The 27,968-nt window shown below is 38.1% G+C and overlaps 1 pseudogene; it reads right to left on the bottom strand.

Annotated features, from left to right (window-relative positions):
- Nucleotides 1-822: 822 nt before the first annotated feature.
- On the bottom strand, nt 823-27,726 carry LOC137963259 (pectin acetylesterase 10-like; annotated as a pseudogene).
- Nucleotides 27,727-27,968: the final 242 nt, after the last annotated feature.

The following is a 27,968-nucleotide window of genomic DNA, read 5'->3' as shown; positions in this document are numbered from 1 at the left end:
GTTCCTGTTGCATGAGGATTAGATTTGGGACATCACTCCTTTCTGCCAGTACTAAAGGTTTTTTTTAACTACAATATGAACAGATTTTTCAGTGTACAATGCACATGTGGTCTTTGTCTTCAAGATCAAATTATAGGTCTCTATGTTTCTGTTTTTAATGAAAGTGTACTGGTTGACTACTTGGCTTCCATGAAATAATGTTGATCTTTTATATGTGGGTGCATGACTGTAGGGAACTGCCTTCCATCGCCCACCTCTTTGCTCTTGTTATCTCTCATGATCTGATTTGATTGCCAGATATGTAAATAAATTTCTTAGTACTTCAATAGTAAGCGACTGGACTAATTACCGATTAAAGGGAATTTATCTACCATTAGAAAGAAAATTTTGATAAAAATAATGCAATTTTTCTGTCATTTATGTTTTTCTGCAGTGACAAATAGCTATATTCTTATACTCGGTCATGAATCACTCTAAATCCGACAAAAGGACAAAAGAGCTTGCATACATATATTCAAGAAGATTCTTATTAATCTATTTCCCATGCTAATCAGGTCATTAATACATGTCTTATTATTTTCCCTTTTCACTTGAAAACTAGAAACAATAACTTCCCTCTTTAATATTACTTGCATGGGGGAAGCAGATTCCTATAGAGGGCACAAAAATTGACATGCAAATTACAACATGCTAGACACTGCAGCAACAGCCAGCTGCTAATTGGGTCTCATATTCTACACCTTTTTGCTTCAAATCTTCTTGATATGAATATGCACCTGAATCGAGTGCAAATAATAGTGAAGAGATCCAATGTTGACTTCTTCACTGAAAGACGAGGTTGTGACAACTTTGGTCACAAGGGTATGCACAGTCTATCATCTTCACTTCAGCTCAGTCAAAGTACCAATCACCGACAGGTACAAGATTCTCTGCTGTCAACAAATTTTAGATGTTTGTTTTTCAATGAGAATCTATGAGCAAAATAGTGACAGAGTTTTGAACCAAAACACTCTTCCATTCTTTTCTTCCCCAGACTGGTGAATGAAAATTAAAATAGATAAGAGTAAATTGAAACCACACCCATAAACTGAACAGTCTGGCTATGGCTGCCACTTGATATATCAGCTCTAAGTTTGACAGAGGGAGGGAGAGACAATCCTAATACCTTGTTCTCAATGACAGGTGAATTGTTGGCAAACCATGTGTCCTGCCTCTCTGATTGGCAATGGGCGAAACATGAATTTAAGAACAACCCAGTTTTGCTTTGACATTGAGAACCCTTTAATAGCTGAAAGCATTTTATTCCTAAAATCTGTTTAAGAAGATAACACCAAAGCTTCAAAGGCATTTCGAGGCCAATTATTGACATAAATGACACTATAGTACAAAGGTGAATAACAGTGAAAGAGAAGTACTCTAGAAGAATCTGATTTTTCTTGGTGTGCACCTTTCATAATTTAACTTGCAAGCATGCCATTCACCATGCGGATCAATTGATGGTGGACACAAACTAGCTTGTTCTAGAAATAAACACAAAAAAAATAAAATGAATAAGAAACAATTTAAAACATATTTAGTAAAGGATCATTCAGAATCTACAAAAGTTTACCTGCCAAACATCATATGCAGTATTCAGAAGAAAAAGTGGGGTCTTAATATTACCCACAAAATTTTTCAGGGAAGAAACGCTGCAACAAAGTTAGAACCACATACATCAATCTCCAGTTTATATGTTTTTATTTGAGAGTAAAAGTGAGAATAAAAAAGAAGGATGAATTTACAGAAGTTGGATCCTTATGCGATGTGCAAAAGGGTGACAAGAAAGAGTCTATGCATATCAATACTCATTTATTGTGCTCATTTATGATGATCATGCAGTATTTGCAATTAGCAAGAAGCAAGAATAGAATCAATAGCCTTCGCGTAATTTCATGCTTGCCTAGTATTTGATTGAGATAAAAACCTTTAGAACAAAGCATGATCCATGACCCCTTGATTTCACTCATGATGACAATAATACAAGAAAAAGAGCAGAAAAAGCAAGTCATACGCAGCAAGGAACATCCTGACATTAGCTAGACACTTGACTTTTATTGATCTTGGAAAGAGTTCTTTGAACTCATCACAATGCATTGTGGATGATAAAACTCCAACAGAACAACCAAAAAGAAGAGCCTAGAATGCACCAACCAGATAAAATCACCAAAAACCCCAAGATTTTGTGTTAAAGTCCTTACACAAAAGAAGTGATAAAATCATTAGATGAAAGACCAAACCTCCTTAGCATAGCGCATTCCCTTTGACATCAGAGCTTCTATGGCAGCCAACCAAATTCACTGCCCACGAAAGACAAGCCTAGCAGCCTAAATAGAAAAGAGGAAATAAATATTTGTAGGAATTGGTCTAGAGCAAGGATGATTATGGTTGTTTTCATTGGAAACAAGAAAATAAATAGAAACAAATATCCCAAAGTACTTGGTTTACACCTTCACCGCTAAAGGATGCCCCATCACATATAATGGATAAGGGATTGCGAGGCCATAGAGAGATGGAGAATGGAGAGAGATGGAATAGAAGAGAGAGGGAGTAGAGAGATCGGGGGCCGTAGGGAGATGAGATAGAGGGTGCGGGAGAGAGGGCGAAAAATTCAAAATAGAAGAGACTGAGAGAGTGGGTGTGGGAGAGAGGGGGAAAAAATCGACGAGGGTTTGAACCCCGGCGTTTGGTTGATCATGATTGGAAAAAATTGGTAGAAACCAGATTCCATAACTTAAATCGTAGAGATGATTTTTGGATTCATCTTAGTCATCTAGATGACTTGAACTCTGGTATTCCACTGACTAACGTCAGGAGATGAATTGAATAATGCGGCTGAAGTTCAACTCCAACGACAAGTAGACCCCCCCTCCCCCCCATCATAAGTAGATTTCGATAATTATATTTTATCTTTAGAGGAGCTCATTTGGTCATCTTGCAAAAAACTATTAGAATTGAAGTCAATCACTATGTGTGTTGATTTCCTAGAGTGAGCATAAAAGTGATCTGAAATCTGTCAGCATTAGCATCATTTATGCTCAAAATTCCAACTTCTCCATGTCTGAAAGCTATTTTCTGAGCTGATGGGTGAGTTCAATCGAGAAAGAGAATAGGTAAACTGATTTTTATTACATTAACTGAAATTGCAGAATGTTTTAGCTTGCCTATCTTAGAATTTTTTCTTTCTCCCACATTTATCAAAGTGGCCAATTTTATTGATCGCACCCGTTTGTGTTACCCTCTCCATCCTACCAATCCCTTCCCAGGATTCCCTCTCCACCCGTGTTCTGTAGGTCTATTCCACATTCCCTCCCAAAAATAAAATAAAAAATTAAAATCTTAAGCAAAATCTAGATATAAAATATTAAAAAGGAGCGCTATGTCGTTTGATTAAAGAATAAAACATTTATCGTCCGTGTCGAAACTGAACATTACTGCTTTAATAAAGGAAAATAAAACAAAATCATACTGTTTCCCCCACTTCTCTTCTTCCCGAATATTTTGAACCGTTAAAAAAGAAAACAAACAATACATGCAAATATGTTTTGCCGCCCCTAATCGCAACATTACTAGGGAGAAATTAGCTGGTGGCAGAGGAACAACAGGCAAAAAGGGGTGCAACAGGAGGACTTCCCAAGAGGTCACCCATCCTAGTACAACTCTCGCCCAAGCGTGCTTAACTTTGGAGTTTTGATGGGCTTTCTTTTAATACAATCCACACAAGTACCAAAATCACTAAAGTCAAGAGCCTCAATGACTCCTTCATTTCCTAATCTCTTAATTCTAACAATGGAAATATTACATAATCTCCTATGCCACAACATAAAAGGTTTCTCAATTATAACACCATGTTTAATGCCAACATTTGTACCATGCAAAATTAAAAGACTACAATTAAGGGTAGAATTTAAAAGAAGTTTAAATAACCATCATCCAAAATACTTTTTCCAACAAGAATATTGTCTTTATACAAATGAATGAAATTAGTAAGGAAATTGAAACTGAAACAACAAGATAAAAGTCTAGAAACTCAAATAAGGTTTCTTGAAAAGGATGGAACATAAAAGGTCTTTTCAAAGTCTAAAACAAAACCAGAATTAAGGACAAGTCTATAAGTCTCAACTGCCCCCACATATGAACCTATCTTGTTTCTTGAATAGTTGGAACTTTAACTTTTCGTCGGTTTTCGTTGGTTTAAGAAGTCATGCATGGTGTTAGCAACATGGATTGTAGTACTAAAATCAATCTACCAAGTGTTATAAGAAATATTAACCATATTAGATTCAAAACATACTAAAGAGATGAGAATAACTTTCTTTTCAAGCCAATGTTTAAATTTGGGACAAGTCTTCCTTTTATGTCCTTTCTTCTTACAAAAGAAACATTTGATATCTCCCTTATTAACTTAATTAAGAGGGGATTTTCTCTTCTCGTTCTTAAATGGTTTCTTGCCATGAGTCGTCAAATTTGCACTTTCAATCCCCTCTTGATTCAGCTTCCCTTCCTTTTGTACACACATGGTCAGAAGTTCATTAATTGATCATTTCTCCCTATCTGTGTTGTAAGAGATCTTGAATGGTCCGTATTCAAACGAGAGCAAGTAAAGGATGAAGTAAACCAGAAATGACTTGAACATCTCAATCTCCAACAATTTTAGTCTAACGGTAATGTCTCACATCTACACGATGTGCTCACGTACACCTTTGGTGCCTATAAATTTCATGGAACACATTTTCGTCATAAATATGCTTGCTAATCGTTGATTTTTAGGATTCCATGAATTTAACTCATGGAGAAAAAGGGAAAGAAACCCATTGGGAGAAAATAGGAGGAAGAAGGGTTATGGAATTGATTATAACCCTCCTCTTGAAGCTCTATTTATAGATTAATAAGACTAATATATTACAATAATACCCTTGAACTTAGAGTTTAGGGTTTTGGGTTTTAACCCAAGAACTTTAACTTAATTACATCAATGCCATCTCTATGAGATGATCCTTTATTTACCATCCTACCATCAATGTATGTGGGCCTATGGGCCTTGTCCTTGATCTGTGGGCTTTGAGCCCGTCTTCAATATCTCTTAGATGCATGAGTCTTCCTTGATCTTATGGGCTTGAGCCCATCTTCTAATACACTTGGATATGTGAGTCTCCCTTGGTCATGTGGGCTTGGGCCCTGTCTTCCAACAGTCCCCCTTAAGCAGGGGGTGAGAGAACAACATGAACTTCTAGCTTGCAGGAAATGATATATAAAATATTTTTTTGTAAAATATGCCTCCATCTTCCATCACTCCCCCTCACGTTACTGCTCTCATTCATGAGGCCCAATTGGTATAATATCAGTGGGAGTAAATCACTCCTAGTCGCTAAGACATTGCTATGAAGTGTCCACCTCCACCACCGTGTCCCTCCACAGGATAATGACTTAAAAGTGGTAGAGTAATATATGATATTAATAAGGGGAAGTACCATAAATATAATAATAAGTTCCTCCGTCAACGACTTCCAACGACGAAAAATTGATATTTTTGACGGGGATGAAGTTCCTCCGTCATAGATTTCCAACCACAAAAATTTTGATATTTTTTACAGGGATGAAGTTCCACCGTCATGGACTCCCAACCACAAATAATTTTGATATTTTTGACAGGCATGAAGTTCTTCCGTCATGGACTCCCAACCACAAAAAATTGATATTTTTGACGAGGATGAAGTTCCTCCGTCATGGACTCCCAACCACAAATAAATTTGATACTTTTTACAAGGATGAAGTTTCTTTGTCATGGACTCACAACCACAAATAATTTTGATATTTTTGACAGGGATGAAGTTCCTCCGTCATTGACTCCCAACCAAACAAATTTGATATTTTTGACGAGGACATAAATAAATTATGGTATTAGGCTACCTCTTCTTCAAAATTAATGTCTCATCAAAAGAGACACAATAGCAGCAGCTGAAATGGGCTCGAGCCCAATTTACACCACCCAAAATAATCCTTGTAAAATTGACCCATCAAATAATTTAATGCACATATCTGTACCAAATAATATGTTGACTAAGGAATAATCTGTCAATTCTTCACAATAAAACTCCAACCCGAGAAAAATTTACCGAGTTGCACAGAAATATTTATAAAACTTGGGCATGTATACCGAGGCAAAAAATAAGTGGCCCGGGTTAGTTGACCCAGATCTAGTTGACTCAGTCCGAGTTGGTATGGGTTGACTCGGTCTGGCTGGTGCTGAAACAGTGGTCGGGTGGGAACCCGAGCGCTGGCTTGTCTCGGCCTTGCTGGATTGACTCAGGCGAGTCCAGGTTGCGCCAACGGGCCATAGCGCTGATAAATTCGTGTTTCCTAACTTAGGAAGCATGAAACATTTTAACAATGAAATATTCGTCTTCCTCCTCGGTTTCTTTGGAGGAAAAAGCGCTCGGAGGGAGCTCAGAAGGAAAGTTTCCACCCCTCTTCTTCCCCGACGTTGAGCAGAAAGTGGGAAAGAAAGTTTCCAACCAGACTTTATCTTCTCCGGCAGTGGTGGGTCATCTTTTCCCCATGGCCGAACATAGAACGACGAAAAAATATGCAGTAGCAGTACATCTTCTTCCCGAACGCCGACGCTGTGATGGGTTTGGTTTTGTGGACTCAATAGCACACCGAGTCACATAACAAAGAAGACAACAACAACTCACTCAATAAGATTTAATTCTTATATTTCTTTGAGTAGGATTTATTTCTTATATTGTTTTAAGTAGGATTTATTTCTTATATTGTTTTAAGTAGGAGTTATTTCTAATTACTTTATATGTAAGGGCATTATGGGGAATTATTGTAACCCTAACCCTAAAACTCCCTATTTAAGGGATAGGTATGAATGAAATAGGTAAGCTTTGAGATTTTAGAATAACCTAGTCTAAATAGGTTGAGATCACCTCTTGATCTCGAGTTTAGGGTTTACTCCAAAAATCCAACCTATTCTTCACCCTCCATTGCCATCCATCTTCACCCAAATTCATCCACCATCATCGCTACTAAGAAAAGGAGCTTCCTGCCCCTTTTCCAAGCCCAAAGAGGAGGTCTATCCTCCCTCTTGGCAGCAGTAGCAAGAGAGGCCGAATTCCTCCCTTACCAAGCAGCAAATTGATGATTTTTATCCTCCAATCTTGAGCAAATCCTGATGCAATGTGGGAGCTGATCATAGCATCAAAGAAGAGGTATTAATCTATCCCAAACTCGTGTTTCAAGTTATTTAAGAAAGAAGGATTGCATTCTTAGCTAGAGCAGCAACAAAGAGGGCCAAACCCTCTTTGCCGTGACCAAAAAAAGAGAGCACCTTGCTCTAGCAAGGTCAGCATTGCTGTGGGGTCTTCTACCTAGCACAACAACTCGGTAGGACCCTCGAAAGAGGATCTTTCCTCCTGGCCAAGCACTGGTTAAGGACAAATACTCATACATAGACCCTTGACGTGAAGTGAGTAAATTCTGAGTGCTGGATTCACAAATCCCAAGCCGTGTTACTCGATTCATGACCCGGGACCGTAACATTTGGTGACGAAGACAACTCGCCGGAAACAGTATTCTGGACGGAATAAGCGGCTTGTTGAGAGAAGTTTTTTTTTTGCAAGTTGTTGTCATCTTCGGCCTCCAAAAAAAATCGACAGCAGTAGCAGCGGTGGTGACGGGAAGGCTTCGACAAAGGACGATACGCTGGACTGGTGCTTCTTCTCATGTTCATGGTGTCATAATCTCCGGTAACGACGATGTGACCTTCGGCAAAACAGACCTCGGCTTAACGGCGATAACTCCACAAGGGAATTATTTCCTCCAAAAGGAAAATAATTATGGTGCATGATTCCAATAGAGTGGCCGTGGAGGGCGGCAGAGACACTGTCGGAGAAGTTAAGCGAGAGGAGCAGTGAAGTTAAGCGAAGACGACAACCAGTAGCAGCAGAAACACTACTCGGGAAGAGGCCATGGATTTGCTCAAGAGTGAAGACAACATATTATATACCAAGGTTAAGGCAGTTTATCGAGGTGGGAAGCAAAAAATACCAGTGGCAGATTAATGAGAGAAAAAAATAGAACTCCATCTCATCGTACTCTAGTGGACAAATAAACCAAAGAAAGAAAAACAATACCATTAAAATAAAACACGAATTTCACAAACTAAAAAAACAATATAAAAAAATTTAAAATCAAAGCTCTGATACCATGTTGATTTTCAGGACTCCATGAATTTAGCCATTGGAGAAAAATGGAAAAAAAAACTCATTGGGAGAAGATAGGAGGAAGAAGGGTTATGGAATTGATTATAACCCACCCCCTGAATCTCTATTTATATATTAATAAAAAAACTATATTATAATAATAGGGCCGAACTTAGGGTTTAGGGTTTAGGGATTTAACTCTGGAACTTTAACTTAATTACATCAATGCCATCTCTATGAGATGACTCTTTATTTACCATCCTGCCATCAATGTTTGTGCGCCTATGGGCCTTCTCCTTGATCTGTGGGCCTTGAACCCCTCTTCAATATATCTTAGATGCATGGGTTTTCCATGATCTTATGGGTTTGGCCCATCTTCTAGTGCTTGGATATGTGAGTCTTCTTTGGTCGTGTGGGCTTGGTGCCTGTCTTCCAACACTAATGTTTTGTCACAAGTCTCAAACTGATCCTGAATAGTTTGAAGATATTCTTTTGATTTGGCAAAATCAAGGATGAATCCATGGATACTTTTCCCAATGAGACACTTCGTAAACATAAAACTTAAGCGATCTAATCGCTCCCAGAGATCAAATGATATTTTTTCAACTTGGGTACTTGATTCCATGGGCCATGGAGGTTCATCCACTCAAAATGCCAAAACAAGGTACTGCATGTTAGAAATTGTACGCCCTAATTTCAAAATAATGAGAGCAATAATAAGAAATGTGGAAGAAGGACAAAAACAAACACGAATATACACAACAAGGTTTATACAGGTTCGCCTCATGGTGAGACTATGTCTTGTCTTCCGCTATTGCAATAATCCACTATGAAGATGAATTAACATACAAAGAGAAATCGCCCTAATAGTGGCAAACCCCCAATTTGAAGAGAAAACTAGGGAAACCACATTACAAAAATGAAATTCCTAAATTTCCCTTAATGGAATGACAGTCAATATATCATGGATCAGATGGGGGCTCCGCTCTCCTTCCAACCCCCATGTCGACCTTACTGTGAAGGTCGATCCGCAACCAACTGAGCGTAAGGCATTAACTAGGCTCCACCACTTGACACCGCACTCCAATGCAAGGAAGATTTTCTCCTTCCAATCATCATAATTATTACCATTCAGAGGAAAAATATTGGAGGAATAAAAATTTGGAACAGATAAAGTTTGAAGAACTACAAAATAAACAACAATGTTACTAAAACATGCAATGGAACCAAAAATTTAATATTTACCCATGTAAATAAATTCAAACAAATTAATCAACATGTGAGTAGGCTTAGATTATAACACAAACGATTTATATCACTTTATGATGGCATTGTAAATTTATCTTTATATAAAATTTCTAGGCCTGTGGGCGACTAAAAATTTGTTTTAAGTGTTCCTATCCAATTCTAATTAATCACTTAAATATAAAAATTACCACGTGAAGTTAAATTATTAGCTTGTCATGGTTAATCACAAAATTTTATGTCATTAACTTAATGTGACTAAACTTAATGTCACTATACATTTTTCATAATTGAGAATGTTGTGGTTATTACTTAATTAATCAAATGTAAACCAATATATGACATCAAAATAATTGATTAAAATTTATGCCAATTATTAATTTTTTATATTTAGGTCAATCGAAATATGCATAGAAGATTAAGTATGTATAAAACCTAAATAAAATTTTCACATTTAAAAATTATTGCATATTAAACATTCATATATGCATATCCAATTATTTAATCCATATGCACTAAAATGAAAAGGAATGAAAACTAAAATATTATATTTTTCCTATTATTTATATATGAATTAAGGGTATCCAATGATAAAACTAGGGTTGGATGGGCCATGAGCACGTTTGGTGCTCTTGCGTGTATAGTGGTGCGGGACAGCCAGAGAGCATGATGTCATGCTCCTGGCTTTTGCTGCGCTCCAACGAGAGCACAAAACGCCAGCGCACACAACACCTGTCTCAGCTCTCTTCGGTCGCGACGCTCTCGGCTGAACACAACCAAGCGTCTCATCCATTTGGGACTCTACTCACCATCCCCGCGCCGCTGTCTCCTTCCTCAGGTGCCATCGTCGTCGATGAGCGTCCGACGAGCGCAACACGTCGGTGTATACAGGCTTCCATTACGATGTCTCTCTCTCTCTCTCGGTGCTCTGTGACTGCTCCTCTGGACTGCGCTTCAATGTGTAAGATGGTTCACAAACCGCACCTAGACGGTTCACGATCTGTCACTTAAGTGACCCATCCGTCATACGGTTTTCCACTGATGGTGGTAACCGGTTATGACCTTTCGGTTTCCTGTCGTTTGGTGGTCTCCTTTGATGGAGAGGAGCCTATAAAAGGGGGTATGGTCTGGCAGAGGTAGGCATGAACGTTGCCATTGAAGAGCCTTTGTGATAGACGAGACATTCTGTTCGCCGGAGAAGATAGCGGAAAAGCTCTGTTCGCTGGAAGTTGACACCATGTCAAGAGGTATGATTTTGGTTTATGAATTTCATATATGGTTTCAAAATTCTATTTAAAGCATTCCTACATGTGGTATCAGAGCTCCCCTCTCTGATATGGAGTCATTTCCTTGGAGAGAAGCTCTCTGCGTACGCTGCGAGCGCCAATGATGTGGAGCCAATCGGCGTCTCGTTCAACACAGTACGTCTACTGGCGTCGCCGTCAGACGACGGCACCCGAAGTCTAACGGGCGGCAAAGTCTGGCAGAGGGCTGCCATGGATGTTGAGCGTCATCTCTGCGCATGAAGACGACCTCCAACGCACGTAAATAAAAATAAAATTGAAACATCGGTAAACCAATTTCATTTAAATAACGAGTTGACTCGACTCGTACCGGTTGCTCATGATCGGTCTAGATGCAACGAGTGAGACGAGTTGACTCGACTCGGACTTTATCGAGTCGTTTGGGTTGAATCAAATGAGCGATTCGTGGCACGGATGGGTTGAATCATTTCAGTTCGCCTATTTAAACTCACTAAGCCAACCCGCTTGCGAACTGGCCGAGTCGACTCGGTAGACAAAATAAAAATCCCGCGCCTGCAAGGATTCGAACCCATGCGCAGGACACAGGGAAAAATCTTTTAACCTTTAGGCTATTTTTCTGTATGTGTTATCGTTGGTTACACATAAATATAGATTAAAACTGCAGTAATCTATTTTTATGCAATTTTAATAATTGTGCAAAACAATTTATTTAGGTTTTATGCATACTTCCGTTTTTTTATGCATATTTTAGTTTGACCAAAATATAAGGATTATTAATTGACATTCGTTTTAGTCAATTATCTTTTATGTCATATTTAGGTATACATTTGAATAATTGAGTAATTGCCACAACATTCTAAGCTATGCAAATGTTGAGTGACAATAAGTTTAGTCACATAAAGATAATGACATAAAACAATTGTGATTAATCATGGAGATATAATAATTTAAACCCACAGGGTAAATGTTATATTTATGTGATTAATCAGGATGGGAAAGAAATATTTTAAAAAAAATTCTAGTTGCCCTCAGGCCTAGAATATTCCTTTACAAACAAATTTCTAGATCCCATCATAAAGAGACATAAATTGCATATGTGTTATAATCTAAGCCCACAGGAAAGATTATAATGACACGCTGATTTATTTGTTTGGATTATTTACATAGGTAAATATTCAAATTTTGGTATGTTTAGTAAGCTTTTTAGTTATTTTTTGCAGCTCTTCAAATTTTATCTGTCCCAACCTTCGATTCTTCTATTGTTCCCCTCAATGGAGAAAATTATATTGAGTGGAAGGAGAAAATTCCGTTGTTATTAGGGTGCATGGATCTTGAATTAGCACTTAGAGTGGATGAACTCCAAAATCCACGGAATCTAGTACCCAAATTATGAAAACATTATTTGAAGCTTAGGAGCGATCCAATTGATTAAGTTTGATGTTTATTAAGTCTCATATTGGGAAGAGTATTCGTGAAGCTATTCCTGAATGTGCCAAAGCCAAGGAATATCTTCAAGCTATTCAAGAACGGTTTAAGAATTCCGATAAGGCATTAGCAAGCATCATGATAACCCAAATGTGTTCCTTAGTATGTTTTGAATCTGATATGACTCATGCTTCTTATAACACTTGTGGATTGATTCTGGTACTACAATCCATGTTGCCAACACCATGCAGGGTTTCTTGAGCCAACGAAAATCGACGCCAAGTGAATGCTCCATCTATTCAGGAAAAAAGATGGGTTCACATGTAGAGGCAGTTGCAACTTTCAGATTTGTCTTAAATACTGGTTTTGTCTTAGACCTTGAAAGGGCATTTTATGTTCCATCTTTTTCTAGAAACCTTATCTTAGTTTCCAAATTTTTACCCTTTGCATTCAGTTTTAATTTCGTTGGAAATTCCCTTCATTTGTACAAAGAAGAAATGGCATTTTGGAAGAAGGATTGTTCAAACTTCTTTTTAACCCTACATTTGATTGCAGTCTTACTACTGTGCATGATATTAATGTTGGAATTAAGAGAGGTGTTAGAAATAAGAAATCCTCGATGTTGTGGCAGAGGAGTTTAGGTCATATCTCCATTGATAGAATTAAAAGATTTGTTGATGATGGAATCCTTGAGGCTCTTGATATTACTTATTTTAGTACATGTGTGGATTGCATTAAAGGAAAGCAAACCAACAAGTACAAGAAAGGTGCCAGGAGGACTTCTGATGTCATAGAAATCATACACACTGATATTTTAGGTCCTTATGATGTGGATTGCCTGGCTCACCGTCTGAAAATGGTGTTGCTGAAAGAAGAAACCGAATATTAATGGACATGCTGAGGAATATGATTTGTAACTCTGGTCACCCATCATGTTTGTGGAGTGAAAGCTCTCAAAACTGCAGTCTATGTACTCAATAGGGTTCCAACCAAGGCGGTTCATAAAACACCATTCGAGTTATGGAAAGGTTGGAACCCAAGTTTAATGCATGCACATGTTTGGGACTGTCCAGTTGAAGTTCGACTTGACAATCCACATGTGACAAAGTTAGACTTTAGAACGGTAAGTGGACATTTCATTGGCTAAGCGGAAAAGTCTAAGGGATACATATTTTATTGTCCATCTCATTTGACAAGAATTTTCGAATCTAAGAATGCAATGTTCTTTGAGAATGATGAGATTAGTGGGAGTAGCCAATCTCGAAACTTAGTTTTTGAGGAGAATACAAGTACTCCACCTGCTTCTACAACTTCGGATAGATTGGTTGTTGTTCACAAAAATCATCAAGATTCGATTATTCAAGTACAACCAATAGTTGAAGAACCATCTCATCAAGAGGATACTCTTATAGATCAGGTTACTCAACATTCTCAACCTAAAAATGTTGAAGTACCATTAAGAAGATCTTCATGAGTTAGGAAACATGCAATCTCTTCAGATTATGAAATGTACTTTCATGAATCTGACATGGACATTTGTGCTGAAGATGATCCTATTACGTTTTCACTAGCAATGAGCGAACAAATATCCACATTATGGAATGATGCCATGAAGGAAGAGTTGGATTCAATGGCTAAAAACCATGTCTGGGATGTTATTGAATTGCCTAAACGTGGGAAGGCCATTGGCTGTAAATGGGTTATCAAAACAAAAAAAACTCTTTAGGCTATATTGATAGATATAAGGTAAGACAAGTAGCCAAAATATTTACTCAACAAGAAGGAATTGATTATTACGAAACTTTCTCTCTTGTTTCAAAGAAGGATTCATTTCGGATAATTATGGCATTAGTAGCTCATTTTGATATGGAGTTTTATCAAATGGAGGTGAAAACGGTTTTCCTCAATGGAGACCTAGAAGGCATCGAGCCGAGACGAGCCCGAACCTGCCTATGTTCGAGCCGAGCTTAATTTTAATATTTTGAGCCGAGCTTTGAGCCGAGCCTCGTCTCGAGCCTAAATTTGTTATCGATCTCGAGCCCAAAAATTTTAATCGACCTCGAGCCTCAATATACAGTTAAAAATTTTAAAAAAATATATATCAAATAAATTGTATATAAAATTATACATATATTTTACATAAAATTGGGCATGACCTCTACATAATATTAAGCATAACCTATATATATATATATATAATACATGTATAAGATTGGGCATAACGTTTTCATAAAATTGAGCATAATCTATGTACATAATACCTGTATAAAATTTGGCATGACCTCTACTTAAAATTGGGCATAATCAATATACATAATACCTACATAAACACTCCATAAACACTCCATAAGCACTCCATCAAATTATCTATATATTCCATAAACACTCCATGAAATTGTTTATACACTCCATAAAATAGTCTAAACACTTCATACACTGCATAACATTATAAATAAGCTCCATAAATTAATCAAACACAACAAAATTAAATGAAATATCACTATCAATTTAAAATCACCCAAATAAAAACTATAAATCCGTTATAAAAATATAAACTATAGTTGTTTCTCTTAATTCTAGAAAATAATATGAGTCCCTGCATGAGCAAAATCTCCACCTATGACAAAAACAAAAAAATAAAATTAGTTATTGTCAGATAAAAAAAATACTCTTCCACTACTAGTTATTTAATGTTGTTAAAAATATTAAAATTACCATGATGAGAGAAACATGAAAAATCATGTAGCTGGTAGCATTATCTCTACATTCTTCTTCTCAAGCTGTAATCATAAAAAAAAATTAAATAAATAAAACTAAAAAATAAACTAAAAAATATCATAATAAATAATTAAGCAAAGAAATTCACCTTCTGATTTTTCTTTACACCGGGAAGAAGCCGAACCTAATCACTACCACAAATCAAAGCTTGAACTGTATTTGGTGCCAAGGAAGAACGATATGAGTCTATTACTCTACCACCAACATTGAATGTAGACTCTGAAGCTACTGTGGATATGGGAATTACAAGGATGTCTGCTGCCATCTTAGATAATACCCGAAATTTCATATGATTTACTTTTCACCATTCTAAAACATCAAAATCATATTGTGAAGTTTCCTCACAACTATATACACCTTCTTCAAGATAAATTTCTAATTCTGACCTTGGTGAATTAACTTTATCCTTTTGTTTCATATAACTCATTAACTTTGACCAACCTGAACTTGATGAAGGCCTACGACTTGTCGAAACACCCATAGAGCTAGTACTTGAAACAATCTCTTCATTTCTAGTATCCACATTATAAAAGGATCCATATTCATCGTAGATCTCATATAAGGTGCGTCGAACTAAATTTATATTCATTGTAGCTTCCTCCTTAGAATATATCACTGGAAAACACATTTCGATCAACTTTAATTTGACCCTTGGATCCAAAACTGAAGCAACAACCATCAATAAATTGCATTCACCCCAGTACTTCTCAAATTTCTCTTTTATTCTACTAACCATTGTCCTAATGAAAATATTTTCATTTGTAGAATGAAAATCCAGAACTTCTTTTACCCTATATACCCCACTAAGGTACAAATTAGAAGTAGTGTAGTCACTCCCAGAAAATATATTAGTAACTGCATTAAAAACTTCTAAGATCTCACTCACCATGTCAACCTTTTCCCATTCATCAAAACTTGGCAAACAATCATAAGTTGGTTCTCTAAGTTTAAATCTAGAAAATGCATCTTTGAATTTTAATGCAGAAGACAACATGTCATAAGTGGAGTTCCAACGAGTTGGACAATCAATAACCAACCTCTTTTCACCAAGTTCTAATTGTTGTACAATTTCAGAAAAAGTGCGAAGTCTAGCCTCAGACAGATTTATGAATTTGACACTTTCACGCACATTATCAATGATATACTTAATCTGAACAAGACCATCTTGGACTAATAAGTTCAAAATATGAGTACAACAACGCACATGAAACAACTTTCCACCACACACAAAAAAAATTTTCCTTGAAAAATGTTGTTTCAAAACTCTGATACAAACATCATTATATGCAGCATTATCAACTGAAATACTAAAAACTTTATTTTTGATCTCCCACTCTTTCAAACACTTGTAAATAACATCTTCTATATCAACTCCATGATGAGGAGGAGGAACATGCACAAAACTCAAGACTCATTTTTTTAGCTTCCAATTACTGTCAATAAAATGCCCAGTAATAATCGTGTATTCAATCTTTTGATTTTGGGACTTCCAAAGATCCGTGGTAAGACTAATCTTGTTAATCTCTTTTAAAAAAAATTTCAATTTTTTTTTTCTGCCTCATACACCTCCATACACTCCTTCTTAATGGTCTTACGGGATATTTTCTCATAATTCATATTTGCCATCTTCATTACAAAATTAAATCCCTCCTCTTCTACTATCATGAATGGATGCTCACGCATAAGAATCCAATGAGCAATGAGTACTCTCATTTTAGCTTGATCATATTTTCCTCCAAAATCCATAAAAGGAAGTCCAAATGGATTCTGATCAACATTAGACCCGCTCCCACTGGTTGAAAGTTTAAGGTTTTTTGTTTTCTCATTGTCACTTTTCTACTAGTGCAATGTTTCAAATGTCGACTCATATGTGCGGTCACTCCACTACTAATAACACTCAAATTGATTTTACAATGAACACACTGAGCCTTTTTTGTACCATTAAGTGATACTTCTTTGAATTCCAACCACACATGAGACTTTTTTTGTCTTTTTGAAGTATGGGTAGAGTCACCTTCATACTCATTTATGGTAATTTCATCTGGGTCCACTTCTATGACAGAGGGTAGTGACTCTGGTGGAGTTGAGTCACTATTTATAGTCACACAAGAACTAGTGTTAATTATTGATGTCAATTGAAGAGGTGTTGACATTCTTACTTCTACAAAAAAACAAAATTACAAATTAAAAACATAGAGAAAAGAAAGTTATCCAAACAACAAAGATCCTACACATAATTTAAGATACTTGTCTATTCTTAGAGGAAGGTACGTGACGTTGTGACAATCGGGAACGACCCTTGTCTTTCAATGCAGCGGGGTCTCTTTGAGCCTATAGCCTTGCACCCAATAGCCTTGCACCCAATTTTGCAGTTAGGACATGATTTTTGTCTACACAATTGATTCATAGAGCATGTTATCGTAATTTTAATTCTCTCAAGTTATTGAAAAAAAAAAAAAACAAAACCAAGTCACAATAGAAGCTGCAGACATAAGGTCAAGACTAATCATTGCATTTTGGATAAAAAAAGTCCACTACCAGATAAAATATAATTAATATGGACACAATCTATATGAACAGAGATCAATATAAGTAGTGAACTAGCAAAAGTAGATGTGCATTGTACATTGAAAATGTTGATAATCCACATATTGTGACTTGAAGAAGGGCTTTGAGAATTTGTCCACAGGAAAATCGTATAGGATACCAAATGTAGGACAACATATGAATGACAATTGTACAGAATGCAATGCCGAGCAAAGGATGAATGATCCTTTTCAACTTAAATAGATTCTTAAGAGAGAACAAAAGTTTTATGCATTTAAAACCAATATTGTTGATAGCAATATAGATGGAAATTGGAAGGTCAAAGTTTAGGCATGTGAGTAATAAGATAATAATCAACTACATGGTCTGCTAAATTCTCTCCGTGCTTAAAAAAACCACATGATAGAAATTGATAAGAGATAAACTTATTGATTGAGGAAAAAAGGTAAAAAAAAATGATTAAAATGATATATTTAACTTTATCTGAAACATATACAACGAACCCCAGAGTCCTGTCAACCAAAGGCTAACTAGACTTACAGAAGATAAAAATGAAAAAAAAAATCAACATTGAAATCACAGAGGAAAAAAACGTACAAAAGATAAAAATGAAAAAAAAAGTCAACACCGAAATTGCAGAGGAAGTAAACTTACAGAAGATAAAAATGAAAAACAAAAATCAACTCCGAAATCACAGAGGAAGAAAACATACAGAAGATAAAAATGAAAAAAAAATCAACACTTACAAAAATAGAGAGTGTTCGCCGTTCGGGGATATCTCCAACAGCTTTCAAAGAATGAAGGATCACTACTGAAACGAAGCGAGATTTAGAGATTTTGTAGGGTTAGATCGGTGACGCAAAAAAAAAGCATTAAATAAAAATCTTACCTCCCGTCGGACCGTGGCTTTCGTTCGTCGGCGAGGAAGAACTTTGGATGAAGAAATCGAAGAGGAAGAAGATAGAAGAGGAAGAAATCGCAGAGGAAGACGAAAAAATCGAAGTCTTTGATAGAGATTGAGGAATCGGAGAGGGAGTGGGAGAACAAGGAATTTGAAGACAAAAATCCCCCGTTTCCCATGAATACCCGCCGACGGACAGTGATTTTTGCGAGAAAATCATGTTGAAACGGCATGGAAATAGCAGGAAATGGCAGAGAAGTATGGGTTCCAGACGGGTAGGACGGAAGGGAAGAAACGGGACTCTCTGTCCCGAAATTTGTTTAGAACTCCCCTGATTCCCAAATCGCTGCTAGTTAAAATGAGCCGGTTCACGAGCCGACGAGCTGAACCTGGGTCTGCTCGGGTTTGGCTCGTTAATCTAAACGAACCTATTTCTGAGCTTGAGCTCGGCTCGAGCTGGATATAAAACTAATCGAATTGAGCTGTAACCGAGCCAGAACCGAGCCGAACTCGAGCGGCTCGTGAACCGGCTCGGTTTGAAGCCACCCCTACCTAGAAGAAGAGGTTTACATGAAATAATCTGAAGGATTAATTTTAGAGGGGAATGATCACTTGCTTTGTAGACTTAAAAAATCTATATATGGACTAAAATAAGCCTCCCGTCAGTGGTATTTAAAATTTCATGATGTTATTTCTGCATTTCAGTTGACAGAGAGTATCGTGGATCAATGTATATACCATAAGGTTTGTGAGAGCAAAATAATTTTCTTAGTCCTATATGTAGATGATATTTTACTTGCTTCAAGTGATTTAGGATTACTTCATGAGGTCAAACGATTTCTCTCGTTGAAATTTTATATGAAGGATATTGGCGAAGCTGTTTATGTCATAGGCATAAAGATTGATAGAGACAAATCCCAAGGGACATTAGGAAAGTCTCAAGAAGCTTATATCAACAAAATTCTAGAGAGATATCGTATGAATAATTTCTCATCTGGAGTTGCACCTATTGTGAAAGGTGACAAATTAAGTTTGGAACAAGGTCCATGAAATAATTTAGAGAGGGAACAAATAAAAATATTCCCTATGCTTCGGCAGGTTGGAGTTTAATGTATGCTCAGGTTTGCACAAGACCTGACATATCATATGCAATGGGAATGTAGGGTAGATATCAAAGTAATCCCGATTTGAACTATTGGAAAGTAGCAAAGAAAGTCAACCGATACCTTCAGGGACTAAAAGACTACAAGCTTATGTACAAATGATCTAATCATTTGGAAGTGATTGGATATTCAAACTCTGATTTTGTTGGCTGCCTTGATTCGAGAAAGTCGACATCGAGATACGTCTTCTTATTACTTAGAGGGGCCATTTCTTGGAAAAGTGCAAAACAATCTTTGATTTCTACTTCTACCACTGAAGCAGAGTTTGTAGCATTTTTTGAAGTGTCATCATAGGCTATATGGATGAGGAGTTTTATTTCAGGGCTTAAAATTGTTGACACCATTTCTAAGCCATTAAGGATTTATTACGACAATTCCGCAACAGTGTTTTTGGCCAAGAACAATATGAACGGAAGTCGTAGTAAACATACTGACATAAAGTTTTTAGTTATTCAAGAACATATCAAAGCAAACAAGATAGTTGTGGAACACATCAGTACCGGATTAATGATCGCAGATCCGTTCACAAAAGGTCTACCGCCTGCTGTTTATATGGGATATGTTGAACATATGGGACTCAATTCTATTAAGTAATTTATGTAATTGAGATTCCCTTTCTGTTTGTATCTCAATTTTGTCAATGAAAAACTCCATTAAGTTCATTTGTCTCTTCTCTTATTTGGTTTCATTCATTAAGTTTAGAGAATGACAATATAAGATGATCCCGAATGAGCTTTATGCAAGTTCATTCATAAAGAAATGTGTCACATAAGGTTCTCATTCAAAGGAGACAGTTGCACTGTAATACGTGGAAGGTAATACTTGCTCTAAAGGACTTATCGCCACGATTCATGTAATTTAATCTTCTTTGTTTGAGTATTAGGATATTATATCTATGGAAAATATTCATGAAAATGTATCAATGATACATATTAAGTAGACATATGGGTCAAGTGGGAGACTGTAAGATGGTTCACGATCCATCACTTAAGTGACCCATCTGTCGGACGGTTTTCCACTGATGGTGGTCACCGGTTATGACCTTTGGTTTCCCATCATTTGGTGGTCTCCTTTGATGGAGAGGAGCCTATAAAAGGGGGTTTGATCTAGCAGAGGTATGCTTGAACGTTTCCATCAATGAGCCTCTATGATAGACAAGACATTCTACTCGAGGGAGAAGCTCTGTTCGCCGGAAGTTGACACCATGTTAGGAGGTACGATTTTGGTTTATGAATTTCATATATGGTTTCGAAATTCTATTTAAAGTATTCCTACACGATGCACTGTTTGGTGCTAATTGCCACCCACCGAAGCAACGTCTCTCTACCGAGAATCAGTTGTGCACATCACTGGTCTCCAGGCGACTGGATGTGAGAATGGGACCAACAGGGAGTTGGGAACAAAATGCTCACAAGACGTCAATGGTTTAACATCAGCGCACACAGTGAGTCCCGTCGTTCAACTCCCCTCTGCAAACCCGACGACGACTGACGGCTGTCTGTGGACATTTTCTTCCCACGAACGCATTAGTTCCCACTAACCTCCCGGTACCTCCAGCGCATTTAGCACAACCAAATCTGGTGCACCAGTGCAGTCATCTTGTCTGGCCGAGGATAGTGTTCGGAAACATCGCAGTCTAGCTGGGGAGTGCCGACATTTTTGAGATTCGTCAGGCACACAACGTATTGACAGTCGCACGTACCACCAATGGCGATCGAAGATGCGCGGGGTTCACAATGCCTCATCGTAAGTCTACATCCATCTAACCTAAAAAATTACATGTAAATTTTAATTTTTTTACGGGAAAATAAAAACAAAGATAATATTTTAAAAAAAATAATGGAATTGTAATCAAGACGAAAGGTTCTGGTCTGATTCAACAAGAATTTTAAAGTAATATAAAATTCATAAAAATAAAAGTGGAAGCGCAAGATGCATACCACCAGCCATGGTAGATAAAATTCTAGGAATTTGCAGAGAAACGTCGCGTTTATCCAAAGTCTCGTTGATGGAGAAAACTCAGGCATATTTCTTGACCAAATCCCATTTAATGTACAATCCTTAAACCCTTCATTCGTATCAAAACTGGAGGAAGTTGTAATTGCTCACTATTCTTATATCTAAGCGAAACTACCTAATAATGGGTTAAACCCAAAAAAGGAAAAAAACTATCTAAGGGGTCATGGGCCATTCTGAAAGGAGGGAGTGGAGGAAGAGTCATGAGATGCTTGGTAATGGGATTATAGAGATAATCACTGAGCTTGAGATTGGTGTGGATTTTCTTGAACTAGAAGATGACGTTATTGCATGAACCCATATTCTTGATGTTGTGATGTGAAGGGAAGACGAGGGAGTCTTGGAGTGTGAGTGTGTTATGATCCCTCGCCATGGATCTAGTAACTCGGTGAAACACTGATGAATCCAGCACGTACACGGGTTTACTCGTCGTAAAGAACCAAGAATTTCGTCTCCAACCACTCTAAGTTGGAAACCGAATTCTTTTCTCTCACAAATGAGTTCAGACACTATTCACGCACGGGTAAACCACTATTCACGTAGGTAATTTAATAATAAAACTCCAACCTTATGAAGTTAGGAAAATCAATCTCAATTTACCTTTTTTAACTTAGGTAAATCGAATCCCCTGTTTTTGCCATGAAAGACCCTGTTTCGCCGTGAAGGGACCCTGTTTCGCCGTGAAGGAAGAAGAGTTCTTCTTCCCGGACAGGGTTCGATTCTCTTCCTTTGTCTTCCGTCCTCGGTTCCGTGAATGAAGCAAGCCTCTTACCGTCACGATGAAGCAGCAGTTCCTCTGCCCTCGCCTTGGCTGAAGAAGGGGTTCACGCAAGCCTTCTTCCTCCTTAGTTCCGTGAAACACCAGGTCTTTCTCCACCCTGTCAGGTAGAGATTTCCAATTCTCTTCCCTTCTCAACCTCCCCAACCCACTCACACAAGCTCTAACGCCGAAGGAAAGGTTCACGCCCAAAATCCCAGAAGAGGGAGCTCGAGGAGAACCTAGATTAACCTAATGTACTCTAGTTTAAGCTAAATCCGAACTTAGGTTTTATTTCTCCATTCTTACCCCTTAAATAGGGTAATTAACATCAACATAGGTTAGGGTTAAAAAACCCAATTCTACCCCTACCTTTAAGCCTTATAACAAATCAATAAAATTCGAAATTAAAAGCAACATAAATAATAAAAGTAAAGTAGATGACTCAGTATTATTGAGTCCATAACATCTGCCCCCCCTTGGAGACCGAGCTTGACCTCAAGTTCGGAAGCTGGGTAGACCTGGTGAAAGTTGTCGAGCTGCTCCCATTTTGCGTAGTTGTGGCCGATTGCTGCCCAGTAATGGCATGCAGGGAGATGTCCGGTGGTTCTTCCTCAATCATATCCTCTGTCACCTTGATATCCTCATCTTCAATCTTATCAATCAAAAACAATCTTTTACACTGATGCCCAACCCGATATGGTTCATCACAGTTGTAACATAAATTCTTAGCCCGTCGTTCCGCCATCTCAGCACTTGTCAATTTTTTTATATAAGGAGTTGCAGGATGACTAGATCTCGGAACCCCTGTCAAAGTAATACCCGGGTTGTTTCTCGGAGGATTGTGCTCCCCTGACCCTGGAGGTCGTCTGTACTGTACCTACTGTCACAATTCTAAAGCACGAGCTATATTCATAGCGCTGGATAAGTCAACAGGTCCATAGAGCTCTACCTCAAGCTTTAAGGCCTCCGTCAGTCCTGCTGTAAATAGCGCCACTTGCTGATCCACTTGTACCATACTGCTGGCTCGTGCTAATTTTTCCTGGAACAATTTTTGATATTGCTCCACGGCCCCAGTTTGGCATAGTAAAACCAAAACTCCCAAAGGGTTACTGTAAGCCGAATGACCAAAACGGAGAGAACACAGTCGATTAAATTCATCCTAGTCTACCACCTGGCTATCAACCTCAACTAGCTGGTACCAAAGTTGTGCTTCCCCTAGTAAGTGGAAAACAGCTACGTTGACTCGGTCATAGGTTGGGACTCGCTGATGGCTAAAATTTTTTTTGCATCGATACAACCATATCAAAGGGTCTTTTGACCCATTATAAGTAGGGAATTCCATTTAGTATACCTCGGAACAGTGCCTCCCCCCTGGTAGAAGTGTCCCCCCGGAATGAGGGGTCCTTGCTGTCCCGAGAAACTCGTGCACCTCGGAAATTCATCTCCCCCTCTGTTATACGAATGGTCCCCTCCTCTCTGATCTAGAATGAGGGGTACAGTGCCTCCCCCCTGGTTGAAGTGTCCCCCCGGAATGAAGGGTCCTTGCTGACCCAAGAAACTCGTGTGTCTAGTAAACTCATCTCCCCCTCTGATCTGCGAATGGTCTCCCGGAATTGGGTTTTTGCCAGTGCTCAGACCAATCTCCTTGTTATCCATCCTTCCTTTCAAGGTTTCCAAACTTAGAGTGAACTTTTCCTCCAATGCAGCAAATTTCTTGCCAGTAGTTAGACCATTCTCCATGCTGTCCATCCTTCCCTTCAAGGTCTCCATATCGATATCAATTTTTGAGAACCTCTCTAGGACAGTATCAAATTTTCTTTCAAGCAATTCAAAGTATTCATTGGTGCTTCCCTCTGCCGGGTTACCCTGCTTTGATACCAAGTTGTTATGGTCCCTCGCCATGGATCCAGTAACTTGGCGAAACACTGATGAATCCAGCACGTACACGGGTTTACTCACCGTAAAGAACCAAGAATTTCGTCTCCAACCACTCTAAGTTGGAAACAGAATTCTTTTTCTCTCACAAATGAGTTCAAACACTATTCACGCATAGGTAAACCACTATTCACGTAGGTAATTTAATAATAAAACTCCAACCTTATGAACTTAGGAAAATCAATCTCAATTTACCTTTTTTAACTTAGGTAAATCATATCCCCTATTTTTGCCGTGAAAGACCCTGTTTCGTCGTGAAGGAAGAATTCTTCTTCTTCCCGGACATGGTTCGATTCTCTTCCTTCGTCTTCCGTCCTCGATTCCATGAATGAAGCAAGCCTCTTACCGTCACGATGAAGCAGCAATTCCTCCGCCCTCACCTTGGCTGAAGAAGGGGTTCATGCAACCCTTCTTCCTCCTTAGTTCCATGAAACACTAGGTCTCTCTCCACCCTGTCAGGTAGAGATTTCAGATTCTCTTCCCTTCTCAACCTCCCCAACCCACTCACACAAGCTCTAACGCCGAAGGAAAGGTTCACGCCAAAAATTCCAGAAGAGGGAGCTCGAGGAGAACCTAGATTAACCTAATGTACTCTAGTTTAAGCTAAATCCGAACTTAGGTTTTATTTCTCCATTCTTACCCCTTAAATAGGGTAATTAACATCAACATAGGTTAGGATTAAAAAACCCAATTCTACCCCTACCTTTAAGCCTTATTACAAATCAATAAAATTCGAAATTAAAAGCAACATAAATAATAAAAGTAGATGACTTAGTATTATTGAGTCCATAATAGAGTGCTCCTTTGTCGTCCAAGCGGTATAACATACATTCACGTATGAAGCCATAGTCGTAGTATTTGAGATAGACAAAACCGAAGTCAATAGATTTGGCAGTGAAAGAAGCTAACTTTCTTGATAAGATTCTGACATTTCCTTAAAATACACTTGAGCCGTGATTTCTTGGGTAGACGTGAAAGAATTTCTAGTGAGATGTCTTCAGGCAAGCTAACCTCCATTAAAACAATATTAGAGTAGTAGGTCAATCCCCAAGATGCAAGAACAGAGCAAGATCCCACAACAAGAATTGAAGACGTAGACTGAAGGAAGATGGTATGATCCGGCAATGCAACAAGACAAAAGAGAGCAAGTCCTACCTCACTTATTGTAGAATTTAGGATCTCATGAAAGGAACTTTAGATCAACAAGAAAGAAGAAGAAGAAGAAGAGAGAAGGAGAAGAGAAGAAGAAGAACGTGGAAGAAGAGAGTTTGGATTAAGGGAGAAGAGGGTTGCATCAAAAAGAAAGATGAGGGCTGGACGAATTTGTGGAAACAGAGGAGAGTGCTTCAATGCCCTACCTCTTAGCCAATGCCTTTATTTATAGTTTTACAATACCCTTAGGGCTACAACTTGATAAAATAAAAGACATAAAAGGAACACATATTTACACTTCTATGCCATCTTTATGGAAAGTACCATATTTTACACATATGCCACTCCTTTGACGTGTGGGCTTCTTGTCTTGAGCTCGTGGGCTTGAGCCCATCTTCCAACACTCCCCCTCAAGCTGAAGGAGAAAATACATCATAAATACCCAGCTTGCCACTTATAAACGATAGGATTTTAGATGTAAAGGGTTTAGTGAGAATATCAGCTACTTGCTCTAGAGATGACACATATTTGAGAGAGATTATTCCTGCTTGAAACTTTTCCCGTATAAAATGACAATCCACCTCAATATGTTTAGTTCTTTCATGAAAAACTGGATTTGAAGAGATATGAATAGCTTGATTATCACAATGCAAATTCATGGACCCCTTTTTATAAAGACCTAGTTCGGTAAGAAGGGTCCTAATCCATAAAATTTCACTAACGGTATGGGCCATAGCTCTGTATTCTGCTTCGGTGCTAGATCTTGCAACCACATTTTGCTTCTTACTTTTCCATGTAACCAAGTTTCCCCCAACCAGAGTACAATATCCAGATGTAGATTTTCTATCATCAGGAGATCCAGCCCAATCTGCATCTGAGAAGCCTTCTATATTGAAGTGCCCATGTTTTTTATACAGCAATCCTCTTCCTGGAGCTCCTTTTAGATAACGTAATATTCTCTCTAAAGCCTGCCAGTGGGTAATTTGTGGTTTGTGCATGAATTGACTCACCACACTTACAACATATGATATGTCTGGCCTAGTTACCTTGAGATAAATCAGTTTTCCCACGAGTCTTTGATATTTGCCAATATCAATATCTTCTTCATTTGTGGCAGATAATTTTACATTTGTATCCATAGGTGTGTCAACTGGTCTACAACCCTTCATTCCTGTTTCTTCAAGGAGATCCAAGACATATTTCCTTTGAGACAATATTATCCCATGTTTGGATTGAAGAACTTCTATACCCAAAAAATATTTAAGCATACCAAGGTTTGCAGTCTTGAATTCCTGACATATCATCTGTTTCACCTCTTGTATGCTCAAAGCATCATCACTGGTTAAGATAATATCATCCACTTATACGGCCAATAATATTTTCCCTTTGACCGTATCTTTATAATATACGGAATGATCAATTGAGCACCGATGAAAACCAAACCATAGGAGTGTTTGACTAAATTTATCAAACCAAGCCCGAGGGGACTGCTCAAGCCCATATAAAGACTTTTTTAACCGGCATACTGACTCCCCTCAACCACATAACCAGGTGGTTGAACCATATAAATTTCCTCACTGATATCACCATTTAAAAAAGCATTTTTAACATCCAACTGATAAACGGGCCATGAGGAGTTAGCAACAATAGATAAGATGATGCGTACCGAATTCAATTTTTCAATAGGAGAGAAGGTCTCCTCATAATCTATCCCATAGCACTGCGTATAGCCCTTAGCAACCAGTCTCTCTTTAAGACGAGCAACCGATCCATCTGGATTATGTTTCACCGAAAAAACCCATCGACAACCAACCGGTCTTTTACCTTTCAGGAGTGATGTTAACTACCAGGTTTGGTTTTCATATAAGGCGTGCATTTCTTCATCCATAGCCGCCTTCCATCCTGGATGTCTCAGGGCCTCCTGATACGACTGTGGAACGGAAGAAGAAGAAAGGGACACATGAAACTGAAAACACTTGGAAGACAAGCGATGGTAAGACATAAAATTTGAGATAGGATGCGAAGTGGTACAGAAGCGACGTTATTTTCTTAAAGAAATAGGCCATGTATCAAATTCAGGCCCATACATAGGAGGAGAAGGACTTACCTCAGGTGGATCTGACAACTCCACAGGTGAAGGTACGACCGGTGCATCAAGGGATAGATCCACTTCAAGATTGAACGGCACAAGCGGACAAGGAGTAGTAGAAGGACAAGTCCATCCTGGAGGAGCATCATGGGAGGAGTAGAAAGGAGTCTTCTCAAAGAAAGTCACATCCCTAGAGATAAACATCCTCTGAAGGGTAGGATTATAATAGACATAACCTTTCTGGGTGCGAGAGTATCCCAAAAAAATGCACTTCATGGACCGAGGATCAAGTTTATTTTTATGTGGAGATGTAACATGAACAAAACACGTACATCCAAACACTTTCAAAGGAAGAGAAAAAGGATTTTCACCATTAAATAACACAGAGTAAGGAGTTTTATGATGAAGGATTGATGAAGATAACCTATTAATGAGAAAGAATGTTG

This window comes from Aristolochia californica, unplaced genomic scaffold (assembly GCF_029961685.1).
Source record: "Aristolochia californica isolate CCGP_79_NKW_82.1479 unplaced genomic scaffold, dmAriCali1.0.hap1 SCAF_4, whole genome shotgun sequence".
Taxonomy (NCBI): Eukaryota; Viridiplantae; Streptophyta; class Magnoliopsida; order Piperales; family Aristolochiaceae; genus Aristolochia; species Aristolochia californica.
This window is presented reverse-complemented; position numbering and strand designations above follow the sequence as displayed.